At 44.7% G+C, this 15908-nt stretch overlaps 1 protein-coding gene across 3 annotated transcripts in view; it reads left to right on the top strand.

Moving 5' to 3' along the window:
- LOC127436639 (transcription factor SOX-5-like) overlaps window positions 1–15908 on the top strand; it is a 318833-nt gene that overhangs the window by 56199 nt on the left and 246726 nt on the right. For all 3 annotated transcript variants that reach the window (XM_051690889.1, XM_051690891.1, XM_051690890.1), the window contains exon 4: window positions 8526–8596. The gene's annotated coding sequence lies outside the window, so the exon portion shown is untranslated. The remainder of the gene's footprint in view (window positions 1–8525; window positions 8597–15908) is intronic.

Genomic DNA, 15908 nt, shown 5'->3' with positions numbered 1-15908 from the left:
TGCTAATACATATTTATGTGGCACAAATTTGCCATTTGTTTATGCATAAAATTATCAATAGACACAGGGCACTTAGCCAGAGAAAATGGTGACCTTTTTAAACAGGAGTGAATGGAGCCCTGTGTTACTGGTTGAGACTTTGTCTGCTTGGTATATGTTTTCTTTGTTTGAGAGTGTGTGTTTGTAATAGTTTAAAGACTGTGTGTGTGTGTGTGTGTGTGTGTGTGTGTGTGTGTGTGTGTGCGCGCGTGTGTATTGTGTAATAGAGAACATGTTGTGTGCTCATGCTTTGTGGTGTTTGTGTGTCGGTGTGAAGTTTAAATGACAGAGAGAGAGAGACAGAAATTGTTCACCCAGATTCAATATTTTTTTAAAACATTTTAAACGTATGTTTTGCCATAGTATGTTTTGAAGGAGCTTGCAATATCAAGTAAATACCTTGGCATATAAATATGGTAATCATTGGTAATCATAGCCATAGTAGATATAAAAGTACCATAGTTTCATATTCCATTTGATACCAGGGTCTGTTTTTATTTAAAACATCTGATTTAGTTTGTAAAATTCTATTATAATCCTGGTTATACATATTATGGCATAACACAAGATTTAACGTTGATTTAATTCTCAGTGTAAGAATTCTCAATCTTGAGAATTTGTATTAATAAATCGATTAAATTGAAGCATTTGACAAAAAATGGATGACACAGGAAAAATATTGCCCCTTAATTTTAGTTCCCTATCTGTCACTCACTCGACGTTGTGTCGATGTAGTGACACTAGGGGTCACACTTTGGAGCCCTAAACACCTCTGCTTTTTTGAAAAAGGCCAATGAGAATTGGCGAGTGGAATTTGCATGCCACTCCCCCGGACGTACGGGTATAAAAGGAGCTGGTATGCAACCACTCATTCAGATTTTCTCTTCGGAGCCAAGCGGTGGTATTCAGTGCACTGAATTCAATTCCCTCCAAAGACTTACCTCAATACTGCTGGATTTACTGCGCATTTCAGCGGCTTCTCCCCCTCTGCACCCGTGGAGTGCAGATAATGCCCCTGGGCGCTTCAGCAGAGCAAAAATAAGAGAGTATATTCTAAAAGAGTATATTTTCATTCACAAAAAGAGCGGCACACACACTGAACATCTTTTTAAAGACGCCTTTCCGTTTGTGTGTTATTCCTCTTATTATCTCTCCGCTTCTGACGGCCACGATCGCTGTCTTACGTGTCTAGGCACTGCCCACGCAGAGACATCATTCATGGATGAGTCATGTCCTCATTGCGAGAACATGACCATGGCAACGTTGCGGTCGCGGCTTCGTAAGAAAGCAAGCCACCCCAGCGACTCCCCGCACCAGTCCTTCTTCCTACGGGTTTGAGGCCACGTCGGTTAGCACTGGGGGCGATTTGGGGACATCAATGGGACCACCTCAGTGCGAGTTCGACTTCTCGTTCGGAGCTCGGGAAGACGATGAGTTATTGAGCGCAGCATCGGAGAGCGGGCTTGTCCGGTCTGACGCAGAGGCTTCCGCTGGGCTTCCTACTTCAGGAATGGTCGCCCAGTCTCACACTGACGCAGAAACGACGGACATGCTTTCCTGGGCGGCCATGAACGTCGGGCTAGAGTGGAACCCTCCATTCTCCCCTGAACCCTTGTGGCTCGACGCTGCCCATGGCCACGCCCCACCCCGCCCCTGTTCCTTTCTTCCCGGAAGTGCATGAGGAGCTGACAAGATCGTGGGAGGCAACTTTTACTGCCCGGTCCTGGTCTTTCAGCCCCCCCGATCTCACTACCCTCGATGGTGGAGTGGCCAGGGGGTATTCGGTGATCCCCCAGGTGGATAAGGCGCTTGTGGTGCACTTGTGTCCGCAGAGTGTCGCCACCTGGCACGGGTGCCCAAAGCTCCCGTCCAGGGCCTGTAGGTTTACGTCGTCCCTGACGACTGTGGCTTGTGCCGCTGGACACGAGAGTAGTTCTGCACGAGAGTAGTTCTGACCCGGGATTGATGCAGGAACTGCACTCGGTGACCGACCTCGCTCTCTGGGCGATGAAGATTATGGTGCGGTCTCTCGGGGAGGCGATGTCCACCCTGGTGGTCCAGGAGCGCAACCTTTGGCTCAACTTGGTCGAGATGGGAGACACGGACAAGGCATGGTTCCTTGACGCCCCCATTTCCCAGGTTGGCCTGTTTGACGACACCGTCGAGGACTTTGCCCAGCAGTTCTCGGCGGTAAAGAAGCAGACGGAGGCCTTACAACATATCCTGCCCCAGTGCGGCTTAAGACCCCACACCCTGTCTGCTCGTCGCCAAGGACGTCCTCCTGCAGCAACAACACCGGCTACGTTGCAGCCTGCCCCCGTGGCCTGGCTCCGGCGTGGAGCCCTCCGCAGGAAGCAGACGCCACCTGTCTCATGGCTGGCTGCTAAGAACCTGAGGAAGGCTTCGAAGTGCCCCCAAAAGGGCGACCCAGGGGTGAGGATACCCACTTCTCTGGGGCTGGTCGACAGACCACTCCATCACACGGTGGAGGGCCGGGAGGAGAATCTTTTGTCACCGCATGCCTAGGAGGCTGCGGCACCCAAAAGCCTGACAAAAGAATGGTTCCCTCGTCTCCTGGGTGACATATCCAGTGCGCACGGCCGTCGTCACGACCACCGTCCACCGTCCCGTTTTGGCAGGTATGGTGCTCCAGCGGCGGACCCCCTGCCCCTGTGCGCCCAGCCTTGGCACAAACACACCCACACGGGATTGGTTCCAGTGGACTACGGGGACAAGATTCCTCCTCCCCCTTCTCGACCAATCTTATGGTGGGCGGCAGGAGCCAGGTAAGTGCTTCAATGTCCCTGGACTCAGCACAGCCATGGAGCTCGAGTCCCCTCGACGTAGTACCTCAAGCTCTGCCCTGCTGCGAGGCCCCACCCTCCGGTACGTCCGATGTGATCATTCCCTTGGTCCCCCTCACCCGGAGTTTGGGCGCATGGCTGGCGCTTTCCAAACCGTCGCGATGGCTGACCCAGACCGTCCGGCTCGGCTACGCGATTCAGTTCGCCAGGCGCCCGCCCAGGTTCAGGCGTGCGGAGATCTACTTTGCATGAGGAGATCACTACCCTTCTGCACAAGGGCGTGATAGAGCCTGTCCCTCCAGCCTAGTTACTTCATTGTACCGAAGAAAGGCGGTGGGTTGTGACCAATCCTGGACCTGCGAGTACTGAACTGGGCTTTGCACAGACTCCCGTCCAAGATGCTGATGCAAAAATGCACTAACGAGCATCCGGCATCAAGATTGATTCGCGGCGGTAGACCTGAAGGACGCGTACTGCCACGTCTTTGTCTTACCTCGACACAGACCCTTCCTGCGGTTTGCTTTCGAAGGACAGGCGTACCAGTACAAGGTCCTCCCCTTCGGCCTGTCCTTGTCCCCTCGCATCTTCATGAAGGTTGCAGAGGCAGCCCTTTTCCCGCTAAGGGAAGTGGGCGTCCGCATCCTCAACCATCTCAATGACTGGCTAATCCTAGCTCACTCTCGAGAGTTGCTGTTTGCACACAGGGACCTCATGCTCCGGCACCTCAGCCGACTGGGGCTTTGGATCAACTGGTAAAAGAGCAAGCTCTCCCCGGTTCAGAGCATCTCTTTTCTCGGTTTGGAGTTGGACTCCATTTCCACTGAAATTTTTCAGATGCTCCTGGGGCATATAGCATCCTCAGCGGTGGCCAAACTGCTCGGGTTGATGCATATGAGACCGCTTCAGCACTGGCTTCAGACTTGAGTCCCGAGATGGGCATGGCACCGTGGGACACATTGTATGATCATCACACTGATCTGTCGCCGCCTCTTCAGCCCTTGGACCGACCTTGCATTTCTACGGGCAGGGATTCCCCTAGAGCAGGTCTCCAGGCACGTCGTGGTTACAACAGACACCTCCAAGACGGGCTGGGGCACCGGATGCAATGGCCACACAGCCGCCGGCTCCTGAACTGGCCCACGGCTGCGTTGGCACATCAACTGCCTAGAGTTTTTGGCAGTACTGCTCACCCTGCGGAGGTTCCGGCCGTTGATCCAGGGCAAGCACGTGTTGGTCCGGACGGACAAAACAGCAACGGTAGCATACATCAACCATCAAGGCAGTCTACACTCCCGTTGCATGTCACAACTCGCCCGCTGTCTCCTCCTCTGGAGTCAGCAGCGCCTCAGTTGCTATGAGCCACTCACATCCCAGGCGATCAACACCGCAGCGGACGCGCTGTCATGTCAGGTTACTCTCAAGGGAGAGTGGAGACTCCACCCTCAGGTGGTCCAGCTGATTTGGAGTCGATTCGGTCGAGCACAAGTAGACATGTTTGCTTCACGGGAATCCTCCCACTTCCCGCTTTGATACGCCCTGACCGAGGCACTCCTCGGTATAGATGCGCTGGCACACAGCTGGCCCCCTGGACTACGCAAATATGCATTTCCCCCAGTGAGCCTACTTGCACAGACCCTGTGCAAGGTCAGGGAGAACAAGGAGCAAGTTGTCCTAGTAACAACCTATTGGCCCACCCAGACGTGGTTCTCGGATCTCACGCTCCTCGTGATAGCCCCCCCCCCGACGAATTCCCCTGAGGAAGGACCTTCTTTCTCATGGACGGGGCACCATCTGGCACCTGCGACCAGACCTCTGGAATATCCACGTCTGGCCCCTGGACGGAACACGGAATACCTAAGTGGCCTACCACCCACGGTGGTAGACACGATCACTCAGGCTAGGGGTCCCTCTACGAGGCCCCTGTATGCCTTGATGTGGCGTCTGTTCACTAAGTGGTGTTCTTCCCGATGTGAATACCTCCAGTTATGCGCAGTCAGATCGGTGCTTCCCTTCCTGCAGGAGAGGCTGGAGGGGTGGCTGTCCCCCTTCACCATGAAGGTGTATGTAGCCGCTATTTTTGCTCATCACGATGCAGTAGATGATAAGTACTTGGGGAAGCACGACTTGATCATCAGGTTCCTGAGAGGCACTAGGAGGTTGAATCCCTCCAGAATGCGCCTCGTCCCCTAGTGGGACCTCTCTGTAGTCCTTCGGGGTCTACAGGGAGCTCCCTTTGAGCTCTTGGAGTCAGCTGAGCTTAAGGCACTCTCTTTGAAGACTGCCCTCCTGACTGCGCCCACTTCCATCAAAAGGGTAGGGGACCTGCAGGCGTTCTCTGTCAGCGAATCATGCCTGGAGTTCGGTCCGGGTTACTCTCACATGATCCTGAGACCCCGACAGGGCTATGTGCCCAAGGTTCCCACGACCCCTTTTAGGGATCAGGTGGTGAACCTGCAAGCGCTGCCCCAGGAGGAGGCAGACCCAGCCTTGGCGTTGCTGTGTCTGGTGTGAGCTTTACGCATCTATTTGGATCACGCGCAGAGCCTTAGAAGCTCTGAGCAGCTCTTTGTCTGCTTTGGTGGACAGCGGAAAGGAAGAGCTGTCTCCAAACAGAGAATCGCCCACTGGGTCATTGACGCCATTGCGATGGCATATCAGGCTCAGGACGTGCCACCCCCTGTGGGGTTACGAGCCCACTCTACCAGGAGTGTGGCGGCCTCCTTGGCCCTGGCCAGTGGCACCTCTTTGGCAGACATTTGGCAACACCCAACACCTTTGCAAGGTTCTACAATCTCTGGGTTGAGCCGGTCTCGTCCCGTGTATTGGCAGGCACGAGCAGGTAAGTTCTGGGACAGCTGGCCGGGTGTACCGCTTGCGCATAGCGCATTTCCCCTCCCTTGAGGTGAAGACGTGCGCTCTTAACTCCCAGTCGTGTTCACAGACTGTGATCCCTGGATGACTTTCTTCCTTAGCCCTCTGGCAGTTGAGGCAGTTGAGCCCAGTATGTGCACAAATGAGCCCCTGTACTGAGGTAGGTGCTCCACATGTGCTGGTTCCCTGAAGGCGACCCCATGTGATATTTTCCACAAAATCGTTTCCCTGTCAGCAAACTGCGTCTTCCTTGGGCAGAGGCCCCTCTGCCCCTGGTCGCCATGTTCTGTAGAAACTCCTCCCCCTTCGGGTAGGACCTACCATGGGACCTCTCCACATGACATACTTCCGACAAGACTCGGTAACACCATGTGACGTATTCCACTCAAAATACCCCCCCCCCTTTTTGGGTGGGGTGTGGTCTCCGCGGTGTCTTCCCCTTGGGAGGGACAACCCCCGACGCAGACACTTATGGCTCCCAGTCAGTTAACAAATTCCACTCTTTTTGGGGTGAAAAGAGAGGGAAAGAGGCCTCGGCTGGGCTAGCCTGTCCCTATAATTGGGCATTGTTCCTGATGGACGTAGGTTACGTGACGGCCTCGTGTGCTGGCTACAAGGCACACAGTGGTCTGCCCATCACACACCACCAGTTCACGTAACACAGTTCAGATAGTTGTGGCATTTTGTATAGGGACCCCTAGTGACATTACATCGACACAATGTCGAGTGAGTGACAGATAGGGAACATCCTGGTTACTTTCGTAACCTCTGTTCCCTGATAGAGGGAACGAGACTTTGTGTCCCTCTTGCCACAACGCTGAACTACCCGCTGAAATGGCCGGGACCTGGTCTCGGCTCCTCAGCACAAAACCTGAATGAGTAGTTACATACCAGCTCCTTTTATACCCGTTGGTCCGGGGGAGTGGCATGCAAATTCCACTCGCCAATTCTCATTAGCCTTTTTTCAAAAAAGTAGAGGTGTCTGGGGCTCCCAAGAGTGACCCCTAGTGTCACTACATTGACATAATATCTCGTTCCCTCCATCAGGGAACGGAGGTGATAAAAGTAACCAGGACATTTATTTCTGACACTCTTTGGTACTATCACTATAGCACCACAATACTTTTTTGAAAGGGGACATTGAAAACTAAATTTTAAGGTTGTTCTGGGGGGTTGCTACCTAGGTGTTGCTTACTCCTAAGGGGCTGTTCACACTGAATGCATCCTTACACTAAAACAAAATGTTAAAATAAACTGTCTATGCACTTTACTGCAACAATCAAACTTGCAGCTTTGAAAAATATGTTCTTCTGTTGGTCACATGTCCTCTCGTTATGCAAATTCGCAGGTCAGAGTTCACCAAATGTGATTTTTTGTGCACAGTGGAATGCAAAATTTCCTTGCATGAGCTTGTATTTCAGGTCTCCTGCATTCAGATGCATATGAATGGCAGTGAATAGAATGCAAAGTGTAGTGTGAACCTTAAGTCTGATTGCTTAGAAAACATAGCACAAGTTTTCTCAACAAGCCTATTTGAGTATTTTTTTTTTTTTTAATTTAATCATTCATATCTGTAGCACAAATGGAGTATTTTTTGAAAAACATGAAATGCTAAATCATAGTGTTTATTGCCTTTGCAAAGGTCATTAAGTCATAGAAATATTCAGTCTGAAAGACTGTGTGTATGCGCGTGATTGCTACTTGATGAGAGGGTTATAAGCGGGTCACCCAGCTCTGCTTGACCCGGTGGCAACCAGTGTTGGGTGTAATGCATTACTAAGTAATTAATTACTGTAATTAAATTACTTTTTTGTTGAAAAAAGTAAGGGATTATTCTTAATTTTTCAGTAATTTAATTACAGTTACTTCTGATGTAATTGTGTTAAATACTGTATAGACTATAGAACAATTCTGTATAAAACAATAGTGATTTTAATAGTGAATAGTAAAATGTATGTTTTCTAATCTAATGCAGTCCCCTTAAATTCTTTGAATAATTTATTTGATTATATATGATTTATTTTAAAGAATTAAAAATACTTTTAGAAAGTAATACAATTACTTTTCAGACAGAATAATTAGTACAGTAATCTAATTACACTATAGAAGATGTAATTAGTAGTTAGTAATTAATTACTTTTTTAGAGTAACTTACCCACTTACACTGGTGGTGGCACACACACACTCAGCTCAATAAGGAATACACAAGTCCCAATTCAAATGACTCTTCCCCTTTCTCTGCAAACACATTTACTTTCTATTAAGCTTGATCTGCAGCGCCGGCAGCCAAGTAGCCGCAAGAGTTTATTAACATAAACATTAGAACAGAGCTCTTAAGACGCATGTGAAAACACACACATGCACTCAACCCCCTCTGCCCAAAAAATTAAATAAAAAAACAAAACACATGTACACACACATACACACACACAGTTCCCTCTCCACCTGTTGGAAAGGTCTCTGTGGATCTGTCTGGACCGGATTGTGGACAGCTGTTCTATATCTAAGAAATTTAAAGGGATAGTTCACCCAAAAATGTTATCATTTATTCACCCTCATGTCATTTCGAACATGTTTGACTTTCTTACCTCTGAATTTTAAGTCGTTATTCACTGAAAACAATGAAGACAGCCGTGGTCACCATTTACTTTCATTGTATGGAAACGAGCAACTTGGACATTGGGCCTAATGTCTCCTTTTGTGTTCCATGGAAGAAAGTCCATATGTGTTTCAAAAGACACGATGGGTGAGTAAATGATGACAGAATTTTCATACTGCCTTTCTCTTTCCCTCTTTTTTTCTCATTCCCAGGGTTCAGCTGCTCACCAATGGGTTTGTGGTTTGAAGACGTGCAGCACTCATCTCTTTCACATCCTTTGTAGGTCAGTTTTCTATTTTTACTCTTTTCTAACCCCGTTTGTACAAGGACACCCCAACATAAGAAAAGTCTGTCGTATTGGTAAACAAATCAATTACAGCTTCACAATGGCTGTGACGTGCTCATCAAAGACACATTATTGCTCTGTGCCATATTGTTGTCATCATGATACCTCTAATCATGGTTATCATGGGCTAGTAGTTTCCATGGCTACACATAACAGTCAGCCAATGGTGCGCCCCATCCCAGCCTGGCAGAACAGCTATCAGCCAATTGTAGTACCCTAAGAGACAACTGAATGCCCAGTTCGGACTTTCATTCACCTTTGGGAGAGAGCAAGAGAGAAAGAGAGTGAGAGAATAGCATTGGATGGCTTTATTTACAAGGGGGACTGAAGAATACAGGCCTAAAGAGTTAGGTGGGGTAATGATAGTGAGCAGGGTCACAGTTATAAGAGCAAAAAGAGAGCAAAAGAAGCAGAAAGAGATAGGACAGAGCCACTGGGAGGGGGCACGGGGCCAGCTGGAGGTCCAGGCTGTGTGCTTTGTGTGTTTGCAGCAACAATGCAGGGCAGATAATAGTTGCCCCATGACCATCTTTCTAATGGCAGCCTGTACTCTGTCCACACACACACACACGGGTCACTGCAGAGCTACTCAGCTGCCGATGCAGTCAACTGGAAAGAGCCACACTCCAAAAATCAGATTGTTGTTATTTTTTTCTTTCTGTCAAATACACTCAAGTGCATGCTTCGCAGACCTTAATATTAAATGGCATATGGGTTTGCTGTTGACACTGTCCAGGAAAGATAGCCAAGCTTGAAGCTCTCAGAATGACATTCCGGTTGTGAATATGTGTGTCTCTCTTTAAAGGGGTCATATCATCATTTTGTGTTAGACCACTGGTTGTGTGTAGTGGGGGGGTTCATGGGAAGGGCCATATAATTTTATAAATTGATTCAGTGTGTGTATGCTCTGTTTGTGTAATCCTGTTTGTTTGAATCAATAAAAAATGTAATAAAAAAAAAAAACAATAAAAAAAGGGGTCATATCACACATTATATTATCATTAATTTTTTTTACCCTTAGGTCCTCTTATAATGTTAGTCTAGTTTATTCGTAACAAAAAGAGTCAAATTCTCTCTGAACCTCATAATTAAACAGGCTGTTTTTAGCTGCTGTGCCTTTAAGACTCTTTTGCTATAGGTCTGAACAAGCATTAAGTTGACCTGAGTCCGTACCCGAGACCATGTGACCCAACCTGATCGTGAAGAACAATCTAGAATCATGTGTAACAGTGTAACAAACACATGAAGTTCACATGCAACCCACACTTCAGAACGTTGTATCAACACAAATAATATATTTTTTAGGCATAATCTGCAATCACATTTTTCATCAAACCGCACAATGATGATTTTAAGACATTTCAGACATTACAGCCTCATTTTCTATTACAGAATAATTTTCTGTAAAGCTGCTCTGAAATGATGTGTGTTGTGAAAAGCGCTATACAAATAAAAATGACTTGAATGACTTGAATTGACATGGGATAAATAAGCTGGAAACAGTGTGACATTGTCAAAAAACATGGCAGTCCTGCGTGAGATGCAGAAAAAACAGTGAGACGCTGCGCAACGTCAAAGACGTTCAATCAGCGTGTGTTTATAGAGAAAAACTATTCATAAACAGTTCAGATGCACACAAAAACAAGTTTGGTGTGAACAGCCCCTACAGTAACTGGTCTGTATGCGAGTGTCTGTGAGTGAGAGCAAGTTATGTTAAATTAAAAAATTATATTAGATATTTAATAAATGTGTATACATATATATTACAGATATTACAGTTACTCAAATACTCAAAGCAGCCCATCTCACCAAAAATCATGCCACGGTGGAAATAACTGAGATCACATATTGAATATTTATAATAACAATAATAATAACTCATTTATTATTATTATTATTATTATTTTAGGCCCAAACCCAGCCTGAAACAAGACAGTTTGTTGAGTCCCCTAGGGCTCTGGCTGGGTAGCAGACCTCAAGTAAAAGTCTTCATTGAATGTGAAATGAGAAACAGCATTTACTCACAGGCAGTTTGCTGTTGAGTCCAATATACAGCAGTTTTCTCTGCCCCATTCTTCTATATGAATAAGCCTCTTTGCAAAGTCTGCATTACATTGTGACAGGTTAACAAAACAATCCATGCCTAAAGATAACACAAAAACTTTGAACTGAAACGATTGTAAAAAAGTATGTCATTTGTTTCTAATGTTTGGATCTTTTGGAATGATATTCTTAGCAGCAGGTGCAAAACATGGCCAGGAACAGCACGATGATTGACAATCTTTCCAACATTGTACTCATATTAGTTATTTTGGTATTAAGAACAATAGTATCTATCGTATATCTTCCTTATCACTACATTGTGACTGGGTGGGCCAGGTAATTGATGTGTAGATGCGGGCTGTCATTTGCTCATGTTTTCATATGTAATTATCCATCTGAAGTTACAGAACTATAGAACAAGCTGTTCTTTCAGCTTAGTTTCAACAGATGATCTTTTTAGACTAGGGAGGAAGTTTTCAGTTCTGGATGTTATAGTATGTTTTCATATATTCAACTCTTTTATCTCAAAGATCAAGGAACATTTTATTTCACGTGACACACATCACTTTGAGCCTTTATTGTTGAGGTAATACATTTGTGGATTGAACAATGCCCCGGCTTCACCAAAAGGTCACCAGCCTTCTCACATAGGTTTACTTTTTTATGGCTATAGCTTCCTTTGTGTATTTTAAACAGTGAAATATCGTTTCTTACCGACATTTTCAAGTATTTGGATCACAAGCTATGCATGGGGCACAGAGAAGTATGCTTGTGCAACCTCTGACCTGTCTTCCTCTCTGTGTGCTTCTAAAGGAAGTTCCTCCTGCAGTTAGCCCACACAGACAGGAAATCATGTAGTGCTTTGGGAAGTTGTAGGGCTGTAAAGTTGTTTTAGATGTTGTGACCTCTTTGACCCACACTTATGATACAGTGTCCTCCTTTCCTTTTTTGGAAAACACAGCTGAGCATGTTTTTGTATGTGTGTTTAACCCAAAAGCCACTGTCTGAGCACCTCTTTCACTAACATTTAAATGTGATTGTATGTGTCTGTTTGTGTGTGTATGTCACCTTAACTCTTAGACCACACCTGCATGCACTCCAAACACCAGGGCTCCTTGGTTTCCCCACAGGCTGATTGCTACAGGGAAGATTGACTTCCTCTGTAAACAAATAGAGCCATGATGGAGGACATGGCTGAGGCCGTGTTTGAGTAGAGGAGATGTGTAACTCTGTGTTTGTATGTGTACAGAACGTCAGGCATCTATTACCCACAAACAAAGCACCTGTTTACTCTGTCGCAGTCCCTAATGTAAATACATGCTGAGAAATGGAAGCCAGTTACGTTTGGTATTGTAAGGAACGCATGAGGAATGGAGCTTTGTACAGATGAACAGATATACTGTACATAGTCAGAAATTAGTGGGGGCTTGAGGCAAAAATGTCAACGAAAGTTACAAAAATGCCCCCAAAATTTGATGTGTTCATGATGAGTTCTTCTGTGTTTGATTAGTAACATCTGATATATATATATATATATATTAATTTCTTGACAAAAGATGCCACTGTTGTCAGATTTTATTGCTGATTTGAAATATGTTTTGCAAATGTAATCTTGATGAACATTTTTGATGATTTTGGAGATTTCTTTCCCTCTTCAAGTAGCTGTACTTGCATATTTGGAAATTGCTACCTGGAGGGAACTTTTTGCCCTGAAAGGGACTATGGCATCACCCATACTGTAACGATGGCTGGCAATGACAGGCAGACGAAGATGATGATGTGAAGGACCCAAGTGCAATTTATTCATAAATGTGAAAACCAAAAACCATGAACAGAACCATAAACATGAACTAGACTGGACTAGACTTGACTTGACTTGACATGGCTTAACTTGACTTGACATGACTTGACAACCAACCAACGATACATTAACAATACATGAATAAGACACAATGGAAAACATGAGGCTTAAGTACATGGACATGGGAAACATCAACCAATGAACAGACAGAAAAATAAACAAGATAACAAGACAATGACCATGAACCAATGACATAACAGAACTAATAACAAGACTATGAACCAATAGGAACAAGACACATGAACATGAGGGAAACAGGATAAATCACATGACATAGAAACAGGAAATCACATGACATGGAACTACTTTTCAAAATAAAAGACATAAACACAAAACATGAACATGAACACATCTAGACGTGACACATACATACAGCTCTCTCAATCTGCCCAGTGCCACCACATTCCCTGTCTCTCCCTCCCAGTAGACCTGCCCCACTCCGGCTCGCCTCAGTACCTGAACCCCCTCACCTGAGTGACCACCGTCATTCCGTGGGCTAATTGTGGCAAACACGCCTTTGAATGTATACACAGTCATTAGTGCTCACAGTGTGTGAAAAAAACAGTGGCCACATAAAGATGTGCTCATTATGAAAAGCGAAGCTCTTGAGTGAATTACATTGACGCGTTTGTGTGTCTTGTAGGTTGCCTCGTCCCCTGCGAGGTGCTGCAATGAAGAGAATGGGCAGGGACGGAGCTCCCTAATCAACACGGCAATCGCATTTCCATATAAACAGCCAATAGCTTGTCTACATACAGTCCAATTCCATATGATGTGGGCTTGCTGTTAGGGCTTGTAATTGCTTCAGTTCAGTGAGTGTTAGAACAGGGTAGAAGAGGACAAGAGAGGCCTCTGGAGAAATGGAGGAATAGTCCAAGCGAGAGATTTTTCAATGACCTGAGCTCTCCAGTGATCTTGTATTTGAATACGCTAAATCAATGCTCGGTCATACATCTATAACAAGTCTCCTTTTATTTATACAGTGATGGTTATGAATAATGTAACACAACATTTTAATGCACCACAACCTGTTGTTAATGTTCATTAAATATTTGGGAGTTTAATAAGAAGTTTTCAGAATCGAAAATGGGCTTAATATTTAGACTTCATTGCACAAATCGTGTGGCTTGTTTGGGAGAAGGGGTGCTATAACTTTTCTAAGCAATTATACATGCAATAAACAGGTGAAAAATCCCATTGATGTAAGGGATGGACCCGAGCCATATCTAGGGGCCAGAATAATATAGAAACTTTAGGGTGGGCTCTTTTGACGTAGGCCAGTTCGCCAACATCTAAAGTACCCTTGCAACCACCTAGCAACCACTCAGTACATACTGTTATGAAAAGGCTTCCCACGGTCATTTGAAATCTTGTAAATATCAGGGGATTTTTTAATTCTGTTTTTCAAAAGTCTTAAAAGTCATGGAAATGTCTATAGTGAATATGGATCGTTTACATTTTGCTCTGTTCTAAAATATTTTATTGGCAAGATATTGCTCTTGTGTAGAGCTTGTGTAAATGTTGTTTGCAAGCTATAATGATACACAATTTGTGAGCGAATCGTTCTTTGAGTCAGTTCTTTTCAATAAGTTAGTCCAAGTGATTCTCAAATCTTTCAGAATGATTCATTTGCATATCGATTCGAAGCTTCAGACTATTTCTTCTTCATCTTAACGTGCAGAAATGCTGAAAGACACTAGCAGACGTATACTAAAAAACGAATTAATGACAAATCTAAATGTGATATTATAATGAGTTTGTGTGACTTGTGTGTGGGGTATTTATACTTGTTCACTTCATCTGTTTTTGGTGATCAGATCGCTATCATATCATAAAAAGACCAAGTGGAAATGCCTTTTATGACAGATTTTAGACAGACTTTGATCCAATCACTGCAGAGGTGGTTTGAGACATTCCATTCATCTGGCTGTTTAAGCCACAAATATAAATTTTACTCAGCACAAACAGTGATTCGTCAGTATAGGGAAAATGCAAAACATAAATGTAAGCGCAGCGTAGTTCTAGCGGGAAGACTAGCAGCTGTACATCATTGCACCATTAGCTAGGTAACTCCTAGCCAATCACATGTAAGTCATTGCTTTATAAGTCTGCACACAATCTATCGCATTGCTGTTTCAGTGTGCTAACACAGCAACCTCCACCACCCCACCACCACCAGTTGAGTCCCGTTCTGCACGGGGGTAGGCTCCTCGCCCCTGCCTCCTATCTCAGGCAGGATATGATGGTTCCAAGTACAACTTCTTCGGACCGCAGACGAAAACATTTTCTGTTTTATATTCATCAAATAAATGTCATCTTGAATTTCACTCAAGTCTGCAAGTCTTCCTGATAGAACAGCTGTTATTGAGTATTTGCACAGGGCTCGCGTCACACAGTAAAGAACACCAAATTAAGAAACGTATGCACGTTGTAGAAGAGACCGAACTTTTTCTTCATTTATTTGATGCAGATCACTGACGATACTAAAACCAAACACTGACACTGAGCGCAGCTGACATGCATGGACATATTTTACCTACGAGATGCCCAGAGGAAAAAAAATACAATGCGTAAACACACTGATACACGTTTGCAAGCCAAAGTCACTTGGAATCAAATAATCACATCTTTTAAATTTGCTGCCCGGCATTAGAATAATCACAGAAAATATCTGTTTTATTAGCATATAGTGCAGGAATTGAAGATCGGATTAATATCCATTTGCCGGAGACACATTGATGTGGCCAAGTATAAATGAAATGTGCTAATTTAATCAAATTGCAGTCCGATCAGTAAAAACGCATGAAGTGACCAAGTGTAAATACCCCCTTAGATTAAAAGTTGTTAAAACATTGATAACATTTAGTAATTGTTGTTAATAAATCGTTAAGAAAACAGGAGTCTATTAATTTTCCGTTAAGGCATGTAAATGTTAAAAAAATCCTCCTAATATAATATTTAAATGACCCACTTTGGTAACACTTTATCTTGATGGTCCCAAATAGATATTTAACTAACTATAAGTGACTTATCAACTGGCTTGCTATAGCTAGTTAACAGTGTTTCAACAAACATTCAGTAGACTTTCAGTAGCCTGTATATAGATCTTTATTAATGACCTTTTAATGAACTGATGTTCTCAACAATAATCTAAGTAGGTCATTAATAGAGATGTATATACAGGCTACTGAAAGTCTACTGAATGTTTGTTGAAACATTGTTGAAACACTGTTTACTAGCTATAGCAAGCCAGTTGATAAGTCACTTATAGTCAGTTAAATATCTATTTGGGACCATCAAAATAAAGTGTTACCCCCACTTTATCCTCAGAAGTATCAGAGGTAT

Source organism: Myxocyprinus asiaticus, chromosome 47 (genome assembly GCF_019703515.2).
Source record: "Myxocyprinus asiaticus isolate MX2 ecotype Aquarium Trade chromosome 47, UBuf_Myxa_2, whole genome shotgun sequence".
Lineage (NCBI taxonomy): Eukaryota > Metazoa > Chordata > Actinopteri > Cypriniformes > Catostomidae > Myxocyprinus > Myxocyprinus asiaticus.
This window is presented reverse-complemented; position numbering and strand designations above follow the sequence as displayed.